Source organism: Furipterus horrens, unplaced genomic scaffold, assembly GCF_987537825.1.
Source record: "Furipterus horrens unplaced genomic scaffold, mFurHor1.1.pri manual_scaffold_1, whole genome shotgun sequence".
Taxonomy (NCBI): Eukaryota; Metazoa; Chordata; class Mammalia; order Chiroptera; family Furipteridae; genus Furipterus; species Furipterus horrens.
This window is the reverse complement of record NW_028327171.1, coordinates 47,577,620-47,598,239: the sequence shown is the minus strand read 5'-3', so window position 1 is coordinate 47,598,239 and position 20,620 is coordinate 47,577,620. Positions and strand designations below refer to the sequence as shown.

Below are 20,620 nucleotides of genomic sequence, written 5' to 3'. Positions count from 1 at the left end.
AATCAGAATAAAACAAATAATCCAATTTTTTAATGGTCAGATATCTGAACAGATATTTTACCAAAGAAAATATGTGGATGGCAAATAAGCACATGAAAAATGACCAACATTGTTAATCTTTAGGAAAATGCAAATTAAACCACTGTAAGATAGCACTATACAGCTAAAATTAATCAAAAAGATTGACTATAATCAGTGTTGGCAAAGGAGTGGAGCACCTGGAACAGTCATCCACTGCTGGTGGGAGTGTTAAAATAGTACAATCTCTCTAGAAAACAGTTTGGCAGCTTCTCAAAACGTTAAACATACCCTGCCATATGGCCCAGACATTCTACTCCTGTAGTTAGCCAAGAGAAAACAATGCATTTGTCCCACAAAAAGTGTTTCACAAATGCTTGTGGTGGCTTTATTTTAATAGCCCACCCCCCAAAAAAGGAATAACCAAAATGTCTGTCAACAGGTGAGTAGAGAAACAAAGTGCGGCATTTCCATACAATGGGATACTATTAAGCAAAAAAGGAATGAGGTATTGATACACACAACGTGAATAGGTATCAATAGAATTACACTGAGTGTAAGAAGAGCACATGCTGTATTATGCTATTTACAGAAAGTTCCAGAAAATGCAAAGTAACCAATAGTGATATAAAACAGATTAGTGATAGACTGGGCATGGGAGCCAAGACATAGAGAGGGGCAGGAGGGAGGTACAAGGTGATGGAGAAAACTTTGTGGGGGGTGGTAATGGTTATGTTCATTACTTTGATTTGCAGGAAAATTTCATGAACGTATACAAATAATGCCAAAACTCATCAATTTGTGCAATTTAAATGTACATGTTTTTATCTATAAATTATACTTCAGTAGAGATACATGAAAAAAAATAATGGGTATCATTTAATAGTCACCTACTTTGTGAAGAAAACATTATATAAGTAATTATTAATCTTTACTCTAGGTAGTTATTATTCAGCCCATTTTACAGATGAGATAAGTAGGTCAGAAAGGCCAGGTAATTGTGCAGCTATGGTCAAGCCAGGCTCAAACCCAGGCCGGGGTATTATTCTCCGTATTGAAATGGTGAATGCGTAGCCTAATGCCATAGGTGACATCCCCCTGGCCTAAGCTAGTCCTGTAGGAAGGGTCTGAAAGAAGGAGGGTGAAGGGCTGGCATCACTGAGAGGACACCCTCTCCCTTCTGGGCTGTCACTGCCACACATTCCTCTAACAACCAAGCCCAGCTCATCACAGGTACGGGATCACACATGCTAAAGCAGGAGGTAGGCCGTCCCTGCTCCTTAGAACATTTATCCCTCTGTAGCCAGAGAGTGTGGTGTGAAGCACCCTGACAAGACATTCAGAAGAGCAGGTTCCATTTCACCTTCCCCTTTCTGGGCCTCCGTGTTCCCAGATGTTAAGATGTGGAGGCCAACCAACAAGCTTTCCAAAGAACTCTTTCAACCCCGATTCACACTCTGAGTCCCCTGCTGAATGGAGAGCTTTCTCCTGAAGTTGATCAGATGCCACGGATGAAAAGGATTTTTGATTGGCTACAAAACTGTAAACTCAGCTCTCCCATCAACCCCAGCCCCACAGGAAAAGATACCGACCAGATTTATTCGTGCCCACCCAAGCCATTCCCTCTACCATGCTGTCTCCTTCCCTTGGCCCTTCCCCTCTACAAGGGCCTTCTAAAGACCCTGACCCACCGTTTACTGCTTTGCTTCCCCAGTTAGCAGGTTGAGCACTTAAAACTCTATTTTCAGAAGTCTGGGAACACTGGGACACACAGAGCACTCAGACGTAAATTCCCCCTTTAGAATTCTTGCAGGAAAGATTGGATCCGAGTCGTTACAGGATGATATATGTCATAAGCTGTCTTGATGTAAGGAACTCCATCCCCTTGTCACACCTGCGTACCCAAGGATGAGCCAGGATCTCTTAGGTAAACAGGATGGGATATTTGAGTGGGCACACAATAGGCTTTCAATAAATATCTATGGAATTGAATTAAATCCCTCTTGTCAAAGTATTAATCCTTTATCCAAACACAGGAAAAGCAAACAGGTCCACCTCAGTAACTTCCCCTTGAGAGCAATGAGAGTCCATAGAGGCCCCTGCTTCTTACTGGCTGGGGAACGTGGGGCCATCATCATGCCACCTCACTCCTGGGCATCACATGAATAAGAAAACCACACTCAAGGACTCTCAATGCTCCCAGCTCTGATGCTATCCTACTGCACAGGGAAAGCCGTTGCAATGAAAGGAACAGTGCGGCCCTTTGCAAACCTTCAACCACTTTGAGCTGCAACTGTTCAGGTAGCTTCAGAGATAGAATGATGTTCCTCGAGGAAAAGGGCCATCCTTGTCACAGCCTGATTCGGTAACTCCCACCCATGTGGCCGAGTACTTACCGTAAAAACTGCTCCCTAACTTGGAAAAGATGGGGAGGCCACAGGCTTAGTATATACCTCTGTTGCTTATGAGCTGTGAAGTCCTGGGCAAGTCTCTTTACCTCTATAAGACTCAGTGTAAACCTCAGCAGCAGGGTGATAGAAACGCCTACCTTGTTAGGTTTGTGCAGAACTAAATGAGATCATGCAGACTGAGCACAGGGCACAGTGCCTGGAGCTGTCCTGAGCTCAAACACCCTTTCCTTCCCTTTCCCATACATACACCTAAGGGTCCTCAGAACAAAGTCTTCTCGGCTGACTTCCCTCTTCTGGAAAACCAGGCCCCGGATGGGGGAGGGGGACTTAATTTTTCACACTCCAGAGGGGTAGGTGCCTCCTGATGAACCTCACTGGGGCTGTGAAAGCAGAGGCAGGGGAGGGACTGAGAAGAGTGGAGGCAGGGCTGGCACCCACAGACTGTCCACCATGCCTCCCTGCCAGTTGTATTCAAGGGCTCAGTGAGCAGGTGGCCTCCAGAGCAGTGTGTCCCAAACCACAAGCCTCCCAACCCCCGCCCCTGCCTGGTTCCCTGCCTCCCCAGGACCACATACCTTCACCTCCGCACAAAGGAAAACCAGCACCAGCTGTGTGACCTGGCTTCTTAAACTGCGGGTGCGGGACCCGTTGGCCTCTAGAGCCTTTCCACCTTCATAATTTTCTGAACTACAACTCCACAGTCAACTGGTGCTTAACTGATGCCTCACCGTCTCTCATCCCCTCCTTCAGGATCCAGGAAAGAGGTGAGGAGAAGAAATCAAGAGGTTCAGAAAGTAGAGGGAGAGGGCAGAAGCTGGGGCTCCGTTATGCTAATTTAATTAGCTCTAATCTGCCGACAGCAGGGCCTTGAAGAAAGAGGCTTTTGTTTAAGTTTCACATTTGGCAGGAAGTGCCCCTTCTCCTCCTCCCTCCTCTTACCACCCGCTCCCCATTAGAGCTTATGAGTCAAAAGCTCTGATTTCAGTCCTGGCGCTCACAACTGGTAGCGCTGGGGCTTCCTGTTCACACTTCTCTGACCGACTTCTTCATTTTTCCAGCGAGGAAATTTGCCCCAGATGTTGGTCAGTAAATGGGGAGTTTTCGTCTGCCCTTCTGAAAGGGTGTCAGTAATTCACAGAGTCCCGCAAGTAGCGAGAGCCAAGGGGAGACATGCCAGCATCTTCTCTCCCTCAATATACCCAAGGGTTACCAATCAACGAGCCCCCCTCCCTCCACAGGCAGAGAGCCTCACAGCATACAAAACGTTTCATTTTCCCTGTGCTAAGGGACCCTCACAACGGTCTTATGGGATAATAAAAACAGAAATCCCGCTCTCCTTTATTCATTTATTCATTCATTATTGAGCAGAGAGATGCACCGGTGGTGACGTGACTCGCCCATGCCACCCAGCCTGTTGGTGGTAGAGCTAGCACTGGAAGCAGGCATGTGCTGGCAATACGAAGCCCCAAAACAAGACAGCCCCAGTGAGCAGCCCTGGCTAATGTCCGCCGTGTAAATTTTCCCACCATGGCCAATTTCAAGCCGCCAACAATCTTTTAACAACTGGTTTGCAAATTCTGAGTATTTAAAAATCTGCTCTCAAGAGCCTCCGGACTAGACACACGTTCTCCTGGCTCCTAAGTGAGTGTTTTTTCTGCCTCACCTCTCTACCTCCATGCAGGGGGAGTCAACATGCTATGGAGGCTTAAAGTGTAACCTTAATAAAAACTACCTGGAAGACTGTTAACAGCAGTAGGATTTCAGGTATGTTTTATTTTTTTCCACATCAGTAGTTTTCCAAATATCCTCTGAGCACATATTGCCTTTATAATCAGAACATATCTAGGTAGTTAAAGCCATTTTTAATGAGCTTACTGGAATGTTTTGCAACAATTTCCCCCCATATAATTTGTTACCGTTTCCTCCTTTGGTTTGGAAAGAGACAGCAAGACAGAGACAGACAGACAGACAGACACAGAGGAAGGGTTTCCTAAGAGCTTCACTTCCCTTGCAGAACAGTACAGGTGCACCTAAATTAAGCATTTGCCTGAATCATGTGACATCTTACCTAGAGAATAAATTTACTGCCTTTGGAGTTCATATTTCACCAGCAATTGGGAAAATACAACTCCCTGTTCACATTCCAAAAGACCTGCTCTGAAAAATCAAAGCGGCTTTGGCCACCAAATGACCTTGCTTCCCATTGGGCTGAGGTGGAAGCAGATGGTTTGACTGAACTAGAAAAAACTGCTTCTTCTTTCCTGAGCCGCAGAGAAGGAGGTTTTCATATACCACCAGCACCCCGCCCCCCAAGAGGAAGCATGCTGCTCTCTTGACCCCAGGCTGGGACTCAAGGGGTCTTACCTCAGTTCTGGGACAGAGACCTGGCACCAGGGCTGGGGCAGGTTCAAAGAAGCTGGTTCACTTTAGCTGGGCATCATAACTGCTTCTCTCTGGGCTGTTGGCTGCAGAGCTCTGCACACTTGGCTCTACCTTGCCTGCAGAGAAGAAAAAAACAAAGCAAAGTTGCCTGCAAAGCACCGGAGGCACATATGTTAATAAATGCAGGAGGGTAGGCGTGCCCTTGCCCCTCCCACCCCCAGCCCTGGTCACTCCTACCACTCCAGAACAGCCTCACCTGAAAGAGCCAGCCTCCTTCCCAGGCTTCAACCTGACCATCTCTTCCCCCAGACCTACCCCTTCTGGAGCTGGGCAATTTCACAATGGACTATAGATGAAGTAAAGCAAACTCCTCCAGTCACTGAACCCTGGTGCTACTTACTTGCTAACATTGGTAAGAAAAATAAAAGTGAAAAAACTACAGTTCCGGCCCCAAGTCTTGTTTAGATCAGGCTTGTGGACAACTGATTTCAATCAACAAATACATCAAACTTGCTAGAGTCTCCCTCTGACCTGTAGTAAGTTGTTTACAATGTTATAAATGTGAATTCAATTTCTACTTTATTTTGGGAGCATTTTTAACTGAGCCTAAATTTTCAACCTATATATTACTATAGTTGTGGATAGCATTTGTTTTTAAAGTAATTGTTTTTCTTAGTTCCAAAGAAATTTATGTTCACTCTAGAAATTTCAGAAAACTTAATTAAGTCAAAAAAAGGAGAAAAATTACCCATTCTTTTTCTACCCACCAAGATAACTACAGATAAGACACACTTCCTGGTTTTATTTTATTAATCAGATTTTTTTACAAAGATGCAATAAAGCCAGGCAATTGATGTGGCTGCACCATAGATTTACCTCACCCCAAAAGGCTGGACATTTAAGTCATCTCCAATATCTTTTTGCTAATTACAAATAGTCCTTTGTAAAGCTTAGTCTTTGAGGAAAATCCGTGGTTATTTCCTTAAGACACTGTCTTAGAAGCCAAATTGCTGGATCAAAGAGTTTCCAAATTTGTCGTGTGTAGCATTTCTAGTGGAAATGAGTATGGCCTTCAAGGAGTCTGGGTTTTCATATTTTGTGCATATACTCAGCTCAGCCCAAGTCTAACACAAGTTTCTTGATGATAAAATGAGCTCCCCGAATCGAATTCGGGGAGGGGATGCGTGGTAAGGAGGGAAGAAAGTGAGAAATCCACTTAGGGACTGAGGAGTATAAAAACACAGGGGCAGTGTCCAGGAGAAAGAGATGCAAAGAGAAACAAGCGTTATTTGGGTGCCATTAGGAAAACTGGCTAATGTCAGATGAAACATAAGTTGAAGCAAGCCATTTGGGTATATGGAAATGTTAAGTCCTTACAAAGATTCAGGGTATATCAGAGCAAACAACAAAGGCATTAGGAGAGATGGAAAAATAAAAAGTTGCTTGCAGCATCTGAGCATTTTCCTGCTGTCTATAATTAATGTCAACAAAACACCAGGAGCCAGAGTCCCCATGGGGAGAGTGAGCCGGCCAGGAAGAGATCTCTAGCTGCAAACACAGCTGAACTGATGGCCCCCTGGGAGCCTGCCAGTACGGAGCCTTCCCCAGGGAAGGGCAGCAAGGTAACTCTCTGGGTGTGGGGACTACTGGGCTGCCAATCCACCTGCCTCCTGAACAGGAAGGGGACCCCACTCTCCATCCCTCTCTAGCCAGCCTATCAACCTCCTTCCTTTAACTCCAGGCCAAACCTTCAGCGACAGATGGGTAGTTCACCCACTAATCTGTCTAAACAGACTTACTGGATTTCTGTGGCCCTGTGACCCAGGCAAAGACCCTGGGGACCCAAATCTCATGCCCCTTCCTACTGACCAGCCCCCTTACCAATCCACCCCATGTACCCTGCACTCCAGCCAGAGCAACACACAGACTAATGAGGGAACATGGTATTCCATCAATGCTTTTTAAATCCTTTGGAAGATGGTTTGCAGACCTCCAATGTTACTCAAATAGGCAAGTCATTTTACCTGCCCAACCTGCCACCACTCCACCCATTCACACTTTGGGCTTCCCATGATGATCAAAGGGTGGAATTTTTATTTAAAAGCAACTCACACTCAGACCACTCTGACCAGTATGGCTCAGTTGGTTGGAGCCTTGTCCCATAACTGAAAGGTTGCAGAATCTATTCTCTGTCAGGGCACATACCTACCTAGGTTGCAAGTTCAACCCCAGTCTGGGAGCATAAAAGCTCCAGTCCTGAACAATCTCCAGTCCTGACACCGATGGGAGGCAACCAATCGATGCTTCTCTCTCACATCAATGTTTCTCTCTCTCCCTCCCTCTCTCTCTAAAAGCTATGAAAAAATGTCCTCGGGCGAGGATTAAAAAAAGAAGAAGAAGAAGCAACTCACACATAAATAAAATAGCTGGACCAATCAGACAGTTTCAAAATTGCAACTATGAAAAAAGACTACAGCGAGCTTGTGGTGGCCGCTAACACTTAAAAGGAAGTGGGGGCCCTATGAGAAGCCAATGCCATGCACAAGATCAAGTGATGGGGCTGTGGGGACCTGAAGGAGGAGGGGAAGTTGTTATACACAGAGAACAGGGTAGAGGCCTAGGATGTGGCAGACAGGAAACCGTGCAGCCGAGAAACCAGATGCTTGGTGATTTTCTAGTGGCTGCAAAGCTCATCTGTAGTTCCTACTTTTTATTTTTGTAAGCATTCCCTGAATCCCTTCAATAAATGTCTGAAGAGCTTGGTTTAGACCAACTCTGTGGTTCCGGCTGGCTCTGGCTCATTGAAGTCTAACTGAGCTGTGCGTGAGAGCAGGGAGACTGGCCCATGAGCCAGTGCACAGCTTTGTGGTAGGGTTTTGCCCACCTGCTGTGGCTGCTCAAAGCCTTTTACTAAACCTTCCTTCCAAAGGTTGTGCACGGGTTTTTGATAGATGAGGCAACTGGAAGGGATAAACCTGGATTGCAGGTGTAACTTTGCAGAAATATGAGAAATAATAACAGAGCTGTAGAGACTGTAGATTCTTCTAGTATACAATTTTTTTCTATAAAGTTGCTGATACCAGCTCCTCCTACCACCCTATCAGCATTACACATTCAGCTGATCACAGGGTTCCCTTGCAGCACCCTGTCCCTAAGCTGCCTATATATTCTTGGGCTTCTTTGCAATTTTAAGAGAACATCTATTAAATGCACAGCCCCACTGTAACCTGTGTGTCTTCTGCTCCCTAACTTCCCTCCTGTCCCATAAGGATTACTGGCTTAACATCTAGATAGATTTGGTTTCACTACTCTTTTCCCAAGGCCTAATCTGCCCAGGAAGTAAAACTTACCTCCTTTCTCATGCTCAGGGCCTGTCCTCTGCTTGATCTCACTGCCCTCACTCCTGCCTGCGCTGTCCCCGACCTTACAGCTCCTGGCTGCTCCTCAGCTAATCCCCTTTCTCCTCCATCCTCAGTCAGACCCAGAAGCATCAGAAGATAATTCTAAAGAGGAAGAGAGCTGAAAGTGAGAGGCTGCCTTGGCCTCCTTAACTCCCTCGGAGGCTCCAGCAGGTGTTTCCTGCAGGTATACAATGCATGAGGCACTGACCATAGACCAGATCTAGGATTTATAGAGACATCCAAGATCCAAAGAAGTTCATAAAATGAGCCAAGAGCATACACCCTAATGACTTCATGGGCTAGCATCCCCTGATGTGAGACTCCTGCAAGCAGGCTATTACTAAAGGACTTAGTACTGAGTCAGAGAATGGGTTAGCCTGCCACAGGGCGAGGTCTCTGGCCCCAAGTTCCTGGTTTAAATGAGTGATCATGCAAGACAATTAGGAGCCCTGGACCCGTTATTCCACACTATCTGGGAGGTGAAAAATTGTTTTGATTGTGTCTGGGTATGCAAGCTAAATTAGCTAAGACCTTTTGTTAATTCTTTTGCATAAAACATTCCAGGATCTGGGTCTCTATCAATTTGCTGAGCTCTGCAGTCAGATCAGAAGACATTGCCCCCAAAATACAGTAAGAACTTCTGCTAAATTCAGAAAACTTCCTTGATTATTTCTTCTCCCTCCCCTCCCAAAGCTCTTGCCCTATCTGGGTGGTCCATCTCTGGGGCCCAAGCCCAACTTTATGGGGGTTCAGTCCTAGACTAAGGGGTAACCACAGTGTTCCTTCATATATTTTTACTTTATTTTATTTTTATTTTTTGGCAGTTACTATGTGCCAGGAACTCTGTGTACCAAATCATTTTGTTATTCCTCACACAGTCTTATGAGGCAAGGAGAGCTTTCTCTATTTTCAGGTGAGGAAAGAGGATTTAAGTAAGGAACCCAGGCACAAAACCATAAGCAGCTAAGGCAGAATCGTATGCACTAGCCTTCCTCCCCAAGGCTTCTGTTCCCACCAGTGTGAGGAGAGAGCTAAACCAAGCTCTATCAGTAAAGGAGATGACATTAAAGATGAATACACAGGTTCTGACACAAAGAGAAATTGCGCAGGAATTTATTTTCAAAGACCCAGAAAAGGCAACTGCTTCCGCCACTGCCGGATGCAACACACCCAAGGGAAGGTGTTGCTGCTCTCGTTTGTACTGTTACTATGTTTTCCACAGCAAACAGTTGCTCAGTTTTCATTGTGTGTGTATGAGGGGCCCATTTGGGTACACAGCCCTTTTCTTAGTCTGAGCATTACACATGCAGGATCTCAGTCCCTGCCTCACCTGCTCAGGCCCCTCATTTCTGTTGCCTGCATGAATCTAAATAGCATGCTATATGGCTTTCTTTTCTTTTTCCAATGTTAAATATTATTCATTGACTTCCTACACCAGAAAATGACAATTTAGCTCTTTTACCACCATCTCACTTACCTCTTCTACTTTCCACATCCTCTTAATACAGTTAGAACACTTTCTAAATCAACACTACGAGTTACATTATGACCAGATGAATTATTGTTCACAGCTCAACCATGTGCTGTGTTATGATTAATTCCTCTCTTGTGCATTCGTTAGTTGTCAGTATCTAACACTAATTCCACCCTCAACTTTCCAGCAGTACCTTTTTGTTGCCATTAATTTCTTGAAGCTCTCCATTCTAGAGCCCTCTATCTTCCCACTCCAACCTGAGCTAGTTAGTGGCTCTCTATTAAAGGGAATATCCATTTCTTCTGTCTTAATTTACTCCCTAACATTGGAGGAGCATATCTACAGTATCTTCCTCAGAAAGGATGCTATGGGACATAAAATAGTTGAGACTCCTCATATGTGAAAATGCCAATATTCCACCCTCACATTTGATTAATAATTTGTCTGGATAATAAATTATCAGTTGAAACTAATTTTCTTTCAGAATTGTAAAGGTATGACTCCATTGTTTTCTAGCTTCTACTGTTAGCATAGTATCAGATTTCTCTTCTTCTATGTAAATGTTTTGGGTTGCTTTTTTCCCTTTGTCTATAAGCTTTTCCTCAGTTTTTTCACAATGATATGCTTTGGTGTGTATTTTATTTCATTCATAGCCCTGGGATCTCAAATAAGTTTTCAGTCTAAAAGCCCATGTTGTTCAGTTCTCAGAAGTTTTCTTGTACTATTTCTTATGATTCTTACCCTCTGGTGTCTCTATTTCCTTTTTTGGTAAGTCCTACTACTCAGATGTTCAACTTTTTTAGAATGATTCTTTCTTATTTTTCATTTCATTGTCGTTTTTGGTTTGACTTTCTACAAGTTTTCTTCAACTTTATATTCCAAATCTTTACTAATTCATTTATTTCTGCTATGGCACTTTTAATTTCCAAGAGTTCTTTTTCTCTGCCTCTGCATCTTCTTTTAAAATATGAAGAATTCAGAATTCCAGTGCTTATCATGTACAAGCATTTGAAACTATGCCTGTAAAAAAAATTGTATTTTTTTTTTTTGTATTTAGTTCCCCTGGTAACTAAAATTTCTTTTAAGTATCTTTCTAAGAACAAACTCAATTTTCAGACTTAAGATCAGGCACAGCAGGCCAAGCTGACAAGGGCATGTGTAAGGTAACTTTCTAAAACAGGGGCAGGCCCTGACTGGTGTGGCTCGGTGGATTGAGCGCCAGCCTGCCAACCAAAAGGTCACCAGTTGGATTCCCAGTTAGGGCACATGCCTGGTTGCAGGCCAGGAGAGGCAACCACACATTGATTGATGTTTCTTTCCCTCTTACTCTCTCCCTTCCCATCTCTCTGAAAATAAACAAATAAAATCTTTAAAACAGAAGCAGGGATTTTCTCTGCAGTCTTTATTTTATTAATGTGCTATCTTGTCTCTATGACACTAGCAATTATAGTTTTTGTGAAGTTTTCTACTGCTCCCTACATGGTCTCTTGTGAGGTTGTTTTGTTATTGTTGTTCTTTGTCCCTTTTTGTTTGTGTTTCATGTTTCAAACTTTCTCAAATATCTGGTGATCCTTCATGGTCTTTTTTTTTTTTTTTTTTTTTTTTAATTTAAAAGTGACACACTAAAAGGCTGACCAGAAGCTCTGTGCGTGTGGGCAGGACTGTTGGATCGGTGGATCCTACAAGAAAGGGATTGAGAGTAATCTGTCCATTTTATTTAAAGAACCCTAAAGAGCAATATCTATAGGCCTTTCTTATGGGCTATTCCATTTACAGAGAGACTCCTCTCATCTTATAACTAGGCGGTATAGCCTTAGCTTGCCAGTACTGTGGGAACCCACAAAAAATAACGTTGGGGAGAGGTTATCTCATTGTTCAGTATGTAGACTTTCATTCACAACCTCTGTTTCACATATGCTCATCTCAGCTTGGCCTGCTGTGCCTGATCTCAATCAGGTCTAATGATTGAGTTTGTTCCTGGAAAGATCCTTTAAAGGCATTTTAGTTACTGGGGGAGAAAACAAAACAAAACACTTTTTTTTACAGGCATACCTTCAAATTGCTGGACATTTAGAAAAGTTTTAACACAGGTTCATAATTATACTTATCAGGAATCTTTGGGACCTAACAAGCACTGGAATTCAGAATTCTGCATATTTTAGAAAAGTAATGTGCTGACTAAATCATATATTACATGACACCTGCAGCAGGGTCAGGGCAGCTCTTCCTAATTACATGGAGTAATATTTCTGCCATAAAACCAAAAAATATTTAAACTAAGTAGGCGAAATAAAGATTTATAAATAGACTCACATCAGTCCAGATCAGGTTTTGCCACCAAATGGGTTAAAAATAAAACTTGTTTTTCACAGATGTTTATATTTGGAAATTGTAGGAAAGGGATTGTGCATGCATTTCCTATGTGCTTCCTACGCCTCCTGTCACATTAGCAGTATTTTCACAGGGGTTTTGTCACTCTGGGGGCTGCTTGAGAAAAGAGCGATTCAGTCTTGGACTTGTCATCACTGAGACACTTATTAGACACCTAAGGAAATTACCTGAGTAGATGAGTGAATATATGCATGTGGTGTTCAGGGAAAAGGTCTGGGATGGAGCTATAAATTGAGGGCTGTCCACATGTGGATGGCAGGGGGCCACCAGGGAGTAGGAGACAGAGAAGGGGCCAAGTCCGAGGGCTGCTCCCTGGGACGCTCCAAAATGAGCAAGTGAAGATGAGCCGACAAAAGAGACCGAGAAGGAAAAGCCAGTGAAAGATGAGAACAAAAGAGGGTGATATTCCAGAAGCCAAGAGAAGATTTTTTTTGAAGGTGAGATGAAATCATCAACTAAATAAAATGCTGCGGATAAATGAGGATGGGGACTGAGATTTGACCATTGGTCCCTGGTAAACCCAAAAGGTGTAGTTTTTGTGGCGTGATGAAGGCAAACAGTGATTAGACTGGGTTTAAATAATGAGAGAAGAGGAAAAGCAGGGAGCAAGCACAGATGACTCAAGGAGCAGAGAAATGAGGCAGTAGCTGGGGGCGGGGAGGTGGATGAGGTCAGGGAAAATGTGCCTGTGTATATATGTGTGGAGGGGAGAAATGACATCCATAGGTGGAGAGGGAGGGAGAGAGAGGGAGGGGGAGAGAGGGAAAAGGGAAGAGAAGGGAAATAGGAGAGGGAGAGAGAGAGAGAGAGAGAGAGAGAGATGGTTGAGTAGAGAAACATTGGAAAGAAGGGAGAATTACTGCAGTCATGTACTTAAGGGAACAGGATTCAGTACAAGTGGAGGGGTTGGTCTTATATAGGAGCAGAAATAACTCATCATCCAGACTAACAAGCAGAAAGTAGAATACAGGGCATAGATTTGGTAGTGGAAAGGTGTGAGAGTTTTCTTCTGCCATTATTTTCTCACGTGAGTGGGAAACAAGGTTCTCAACGGAGATTATGGATGAAGAGGAAGTATTAAAGGTTTGAAGAGAGAAAGGTGTGAAACAGTCATCTCGATTAGAGAGAATGGCAATGGTTCTCTACCAAGGCTCCCCACTGGAAAAACTACAGAGCTTTAAAGAAGGATACTGATGCCCAGATCCATCCCACAAAGACTCTGATTTCATTAATTTGAGGTGGAATTTAGGCAACAATACTTTTTATAATCACTCCCAAGTAATGCTAGTAGAAACCAGAGTTGAAACCCACCAGAAATAAAGCAAGATGACCCAACAACACCAAAGTCCACTCGAGGGCCATGGTCATGAATTTGAGTGGGGCTGGTCAGGATGAGGGTGTGCTTTTCTACAGTCACATCCAGCTGTGTGGGGCATGCCTGGTGTACAGCGAGAGAGCTGGATTTAACCTGGGTTAAATTAATACCTGTAAAGCATATAACATGTCTGGACATGGTAAGAGCTCAAGAAACAAAACCTGCTATGTTTATTTTTATCACCAGCTAAGTGATATACACCAGCCTGATAGCAAATATAATTTTGTTTTTATCTCATCCAAATGATTCACCCAATTTGTGCACAACACAGGGTTTTGAAGTCATTTGCGAATAACTGAAATCACAAATGCATATCCTTGAATATCAAAGAGTCTCCTCTGTGAGTGTGTGTGTGTGTTTGATATTAAACATTGCACATGGGATCACTAGAATTCACAGGTCACCCCTCCTACCCACCCTCCCTGTGTCCCAATTTGATAACATTTTTGTGCCAAAGTTTTGTGAAGCCCCCTCTAGTTCACGCCACTTGAAGCCTACATGTAGGGGTTCCACCTTTGCAATTCCTGTCTGGTAATCTGTTCTACTCCCTCTAGGAAGGTCCACACTTGACTCTGGCCCTGAGCCTGCAGAGAGCTCTGTGATGATAAGTGCCATCTCAACACCCTCTCTCCAGTCAAGCCTGGCTGGGTCCATACCCACCCAACTGGTGGACAAAGGCTGCAGACTCTGTCCTCAACCAGACTGTGTGGGCTCACCTGCTGGGGAAGCACCTACTGTCAGCTCCTGCCTCCTCCCACAACGGGCGGATCTAATGTCGAATCCCTATGTGAACCTCCTTCTGTCTGGTCCTGCTGTTCTCCCCACCCCACCCCCACCCTAACTGCCTGCAACCCCCTCCTCTGAGGGTCTCACCTCCTCTTCTCTGACTCTACCCTGCCCCTGCCTCTTCCTCTCACAGCACAGTGTGCAGCTCCCGTGCATCTACGCCCTGATTATACATACTCGCCTCTCCTGCTAAACGGAGGCCCCTCCAGGGAGAGGCTGGTCTTGTCTAGCTTCATATCCACAGTGCCTAGCAGAGACTCAGGCCCATTTGGTGACCAAAAACTGAAAATAACCATTGCCAAGCTCCGTGACATTAAAAATCACTACAATGTATTGGTCATTAACCACACAGCAGCACGAGGTTAAACATTGGATAGCACTCACACAATGCTATGAGGTAGGAATGATCCAATACAGATTACAGTTGAGAAACTGAGGGTCAGAGAACTTCCCAAGTTCACACAGCTGACAAGTACCACCCCTAGAATGAAACTCAAGTCTATTGACTGCAAAGCATGTGGTTTTTTCCCTCAGTATGATAAGGGCTTTCTCAGAAAGACGACAGTGCAAATGGTATGGAAAAGGCAGTGAAGTGTCCCCCAGCCCTCCCACTGAGAGTCACCTGAACTGGTCCAAGTGCAGAAGCAGCTCCCTGGGGGAGTGTGGGGTGCCTTTCTTCCATCTCTTCCTTACTCATTCTCTCCTCTCCTCCAAAGTTACAGGCCAGAATAAGATGTTTGTTGTGTAGAGCAAAAAAGGAACCAGCACAAGCCCTCTAACAGGAAGCATCTTCTGGGGATTTCATACTAATGCTGTCATCAACCACCCCCAGTTCAGGCCCTGGGCCAGCACCTTCCCAACACTGTACAATTGACAAAGGCAATCCCTGCAGTCTCCTTAGCTATACGATGATTCAGCCTAATTGTCTTCAGAAGAGCTCCCTCACTGCCTTCCTCTCTTCCCTGGAACACACTCCCATGACCCAGGCTCCCAAAAGGATAAAAAACATAAGAACAAGTTACCAAACCTGACTCTTCCCCAGGGTTCAGCTCCAAGGATCAGCCCAAAGAACATTCGCTATTGCATCTTGCTGCTTGTCTCTCACTTGAGACCAGAGGTGACACTTAGAAAAAAGATTGTCTGGTGGGCCCAGAGGACCCACCAAGCCCCAAGTGTTCCCCACCATGGGTTCCTGCAGCCCCACCTTATCTAGAGAGCACCAGCGCATGCTCACTGGTGGCTGAGTGCATCCTGGTCTAAGTGGGAAGACAGCGGGCAGCAGGAGAGCTGAGCTCACTCCACCAGGCCTTCTAATGGCCGGGCACTGTGCTGGGCCCAGGGCTGCATTCAGGAGGCTATTGTCTCACATAGCTTCCTTCATGTAACAGTGTATACAGTACAAGAGCACGAGACCTTCTCTTTCCTTTGGACATCATGGTGTTGAGGGGCTTATCCTGTGCCAGTGTGGGCACAGTGGAGAGACCAGTGAGATGAGGAAGGCACAGATCACTGCAGCAGTAAGAAGCCAGCTCTCTCAAAACCCCCAGCCCCACCGCCCCAACACATAACACACAACACACACACAGGGCTTTTGGACTCCCAGCAGCACGGGAAGCCCCATCCCAGACCCTAGAACAAGCCTGATCCTTCCTGGAGCAAATGTAAGTTGCCTCAGGCCACACTAGCTCAGTGCTGAGCTCTGGCTGCAGGCTCACCCTGATATGTTGTGTCAGAGCCCAATTTCTTTGAAGCCAGGGCCTGCCTTGTCCTCATCAGTACTCCTGGAGAAAAAACACTGCTCCGGAGTCCCCTGACAATGTTGTCCCTCCTAGCCCTTTTCTAGATCATGAGCCTCTACCAGACATATGTACCCGTACCCGAGGCCTGCTTGCCTGGCAGTTCTGACATTCCTTTCTGGAGGCTGGCATGTCTGGAACACCCTCCTCTGCCCTGCGTAATTCACCAAGTGTTGACAGCCATCCCAACTCAACTCTCTGACCCAGACTTTCCCAGCAACCCGGAAAGCGGGCAGACTGCTGGCCTCCCTCCCACCGCAGTCCCCAGCTGGTTATCTGAGTCAGGAGAGCACAGCTTCTTGCCTGTTGACCAAGGTGTTTGTTGCAAGCCTTCAGGGACTGTGTCCATGACTGTGGGAGGTTTTATAGACACCTGTGGGTACTTTAACAGATGTCTGTAATTTCACAGAAGAGCAAAGAGTGTGTCGTCAGTAACAAACCCTTCTGGGTTGCTTTTATACTTTCTCATCTTTTCACAACTATGATGTAATTTGTACATAAAAACAAATCTGAGGGTAGACAGCCCCACTGTTATTATCCTCTTTTATGGATAAAGAAGTTAGGGTTTGAGAAAAAAAAAAGAAATTAGGGTTTGGATTAAGTATCTTGGGGTTACACAGCTGCTGGTTAGCAGCGTCTGAACCAAATTTAATTTTATACGTTTACCTAAAGATTTACCTATATTATTTACATGTAAAATATATTTATATTTCATCAGTCTACTGTATGTAAATATATAAAATATATTTACCTATCAAATGTTAACCTATAAAAATACTTTTTACATTTATTTCTATTTTTATACTTTATGTTCACAAAGTTAGCTAATTCAGGTCTCCTGTGCACTACAAGTCATAGCACAGAATAACCATGGGCTTAGTAGTGAGGTAGTGAGTACAGGCAGCTCAAGGGTTCAAACCACAATCTCACAACTGTGCAACTTTGGGCAGATAAATATCTCTCTCTTAGCTTCAGTTTCCTGATCTGTACCATAGCACTAATTACACCCATTCCGTAAGCTGTTGGGCAGCCTTGAGATATCTGTGTGTCATACCTGGCACCTGTGGGCACTTCATGAACAGTAGCTATTCATTCATTCATTTTTTGTTCTCCAATCATAACAAATTACCTCCTATTACCCAGACATGTGGCATACTTTCACTCCTCCAAGCTTTGTGTGTTGACTGACTACCCTTTCTTCATTCTCAACCTATCAGAACTCTTCTCATTCTTCAACAACCAGTTCAATTCTATCTCTTCTGTGAAACCTTCTCTATTGTCCTCTGGGCCCAACACCCAATTGTTCATCTGACTTAAAAAGTGTTTTGTTCTGCCTATAGTTTGGTGTTCACGTAACTGACTTACCAACTTCCCCATAAAAAAAACACTGTCTTGTTCCACATCCCTCTCCATACCCTGAGTATTAGAATTTTACAGTGCCTTTTAGAATAAGCTTGGTGGTTTTATTCAAATAAGACCAGCTCATTATATTTTTAATCAATAAAACTAGATTATACAGAGCTAAATGTCACTTAAGGTTCCTTCATACACACACACACAAAAGATTAATATTATTCTTCACATGTTTCTACATTTTCACATGGATAGAAGTATTGAAGATAGAAGAATGCATGAAAGAATAATGGATGGAATTGCTTTATAAAATAGCTGTTTTTTTTTTATTTTTTAACTTTATTTTAATTCTACAGAAAATAAAAATAATGGAAAAGATGAAACTTTAACTCATTTCTCCACCAAAAGGATCCTTAAAGATCTTTCCAAGTTACATATACATATATTGTATATTATTTACATATATATATAATTGAAAGGTTGGAGCCATGACTTTAACTTCCTGTTTAGTCAGCATGAGACAGGGAAAGTTAGCGTGTTCTCCCACTCCCTCCTAGACTTCTTCATTTCTCTTACATTTTTTTTACTTTGTCACATTCTATTTCTTAAGCTTACTGCCCACCCTCGTTTAGCTTATCTGAGTGGATAAAGGGCTCACCAAATGACCTTTACCCAAGCCTTCCTAAGTTTGCTTTTGATTAATCTTTTTCATCATCAAGCAAGTTTTCCCAAGAATGGCTCCAATGTGCTATATTCCCCAAGTTCTTGCATGTATGAGAATGGCTACCTGCCTTACCCTTGCAGAGTGATTTAATTAAGTGTAAAATCTTCAGTCACACTGCCTTTCCCTCAGAATTCTAATATCTCTTTGCCACATTCTCAAGTTTTTCTTCTGTTGCAGATCAAGTCTGAGGGCAACATGACTTTTTCCTTGTGGTAGAGATCAATTGCTCCCAAGATCCATTTCCTCATTTCTCTTTCAGTAATGGAAAAACCCTGAATTTTAAGAGGGCACATGCCACCCAGCTGGAGACATTTTCCCAGCCCCTTTTGCAGCCAAGTAGGTCCATGTAACTGTGTTTTGATCAATGGAAGTGGCATGTGTTTCCACAGATGCCCAATTACCCTTCTGCAGGATCATCCTTGTATGACTTTCTCTGATGAATTTTATTTTTTTCTCAGCATAAACTGTAATCTTCTTCAAGCCTTCCCCCTCAGTTAGTAATTTAGTTTTCAGTGGATTCTACTTTGTTCCTTTGATAACTTTTTCTCTAATGAGATTATTTGTACCCTCAGTTTTTTCCTTAGCTCTGATTGCCCTTTTTATTTCTTTCTGTAGTTTCCTGGCTGGTTTAGCTCAGTGGATTGAGCGTCGGCCTGCGAGCTAAGTGTCGCTGGTTCGATCTTCCAGTCAGGGCACATCAGAGAAGGAAAACTCTGACTCCAAAAAACCTCCGCTGCCTTGCGGCATACCTCTTCAGGGGAAAGGCTAAGGGAGTAAACCCCGACAGAAAATCCGGAGCCGGAGTCCCTAAGGCGGTTTGACGTTGTAGTCAACACCGGCAACTCCTGCGGTGCACCTGAAGCCAAGCTGTATTGACTCCGTCTTTCCCTTGGATCCTTCAGCTGCGAAGAGAGGGGGGGTCTGCTGCATGGGCAACAGCAGACCCTCCATATCACCCTGCCCAGGCTCTGTAGCTTCAGCTTCACTGGAGAGGACACTCCAGCGTCATCGCAAGATGTCGATTTAACACGGGAGGAGACAGATACCGTGTCACTCCCGAGTCGGACTGCACAACCATTCTCGGCGGTGCAGATAGACTCTTAAGAAGCTACACCATCGTCTCTCGAGACGGATGGCTGCCGATAGTTTCCTCACCTTGACTTTGTCCTCTCAATTAATTAGTTTTCAATAAACTTTCTTTTGAGTAAATGAATGAATGAACAAATACCTGCTACTGCCTCTCCCACCTCAGAGCCAACTACAACACAGAAATTATCCTGGGGATGGGGAGAATGGGCCAGAAGTATCCCATTTATCATTGGGTGAGACAGAATAATTTTACTCATTTGTCAGGCCTTCTACCTTCCTGACATTACTCATCCTTAAAGGGACAGCACAAGGCCCACCTGCTCCAGACTCTTCCGACTCATGCTAATTACTTCCTCTCCAATCCCTGAAGGGCTTCTCTAAACTAAAGGATTCACAGGTAATGTCTGGGCTACTAAGTAAACCTGGAACTTTTGAGAAAGGGAATAAACCTTCCCCCTCTCCATTGTCACACATGGTTGGGTGCATAAAGGTTTTTCTTTTCTTTTTTTTCTTCTTTTTTTAGATTTCTGGACTACTGATTTTCTGAATGAAAGGGAATATAAAAACTAGAAACAAGACTAAGAAGAGGCTTCAACACCAGGCCCACTCATCCTGATTTAACTATAAGTTGGAAAATATTGTGAGGCAGGGGGAAGAAAGAGGATTCAGCAAAAGTGTTACCCTTGATGGATTAATAAGAAAGAAGCAAGCACCTTAGCCAGCAAACCAAACTTTTTCAACCTTCCTCTGCAGGCACTGCTGGGGGGTTGAGCAAGCCTACACTCAAGTCCAAACATCTCTACTCAGTCACTGTCTGACTTTGAACAAATCATCAAACCTCCCTCAGCCTTTGTTTCCTTATCTATTAAATGGAGATGATAACAGTATATGCCACATAAGGAAGTTATGAAAATTATATGAGACAGTGCATATAATGGTTCCAGCCTCATCCCTTGCCACTTCCTGCCTTGTGTGTTTCTCTCCAGGAAAAACCTGTTAGTGGTTCCCCACACATACAACAAGCCATTCTTCACCCCACATCTTTGCTCCTGCAGCCCCTTTCCTTCAAATGCCGCTTTCCCAGAGGCTGACAGCTACTGCCCTCTAAGATCCAGCTTAGGCATCACCTCCTCCAGGAAGCTTTCCCAAACCACTGTACCTTTTTTCCAGCCTCTACGAACACCCAAATCATAATATTTGTCACACTATATTATTATTAATATCTGTATGTCCACCTTCAACTAAGCTCTTGAAGGAAAACTGTGGGAATATTAGGGTCTATATTCAAAAAATGAGCATTGTGCATGGGCTAGAGCAAGCACTCAATGTTTGCTGAATAAGTAAACAAAGCAAGGACTCTGAGAAGAGAGGAAGAGGGTGATACAAGAAGTTAGTCTGCCACGAAGTTCCAAGGCCCTGC

General features: G+C 44.1%; 1 protein-coding gene across 2 annotated transcripts in view; it reads right to left on the bottom strand.

Annotated features, from left to right (window-relative positions):
- ST6GAL1 (ST6 beta-galactoside alpha-2,6-sialyltransferase 1) overlaps window positions 1-20,620 on the bottom strand; it is a 118,425-nt gene that overhangs the window by 87,919 nt on the left and 9,886 nt on the right. For both annotated transcript variants that reach the window (XM_090275193.1, XM_090275201.1), the window contains exon 2: window positions 4,794-4,927. The gene's annotated coding sequence lies outside the window, so the exon portion shown is untranslated. The remainder of the gene's footprint in view (window positions 1-4,793; window positions 4,928-20,620) is intronic.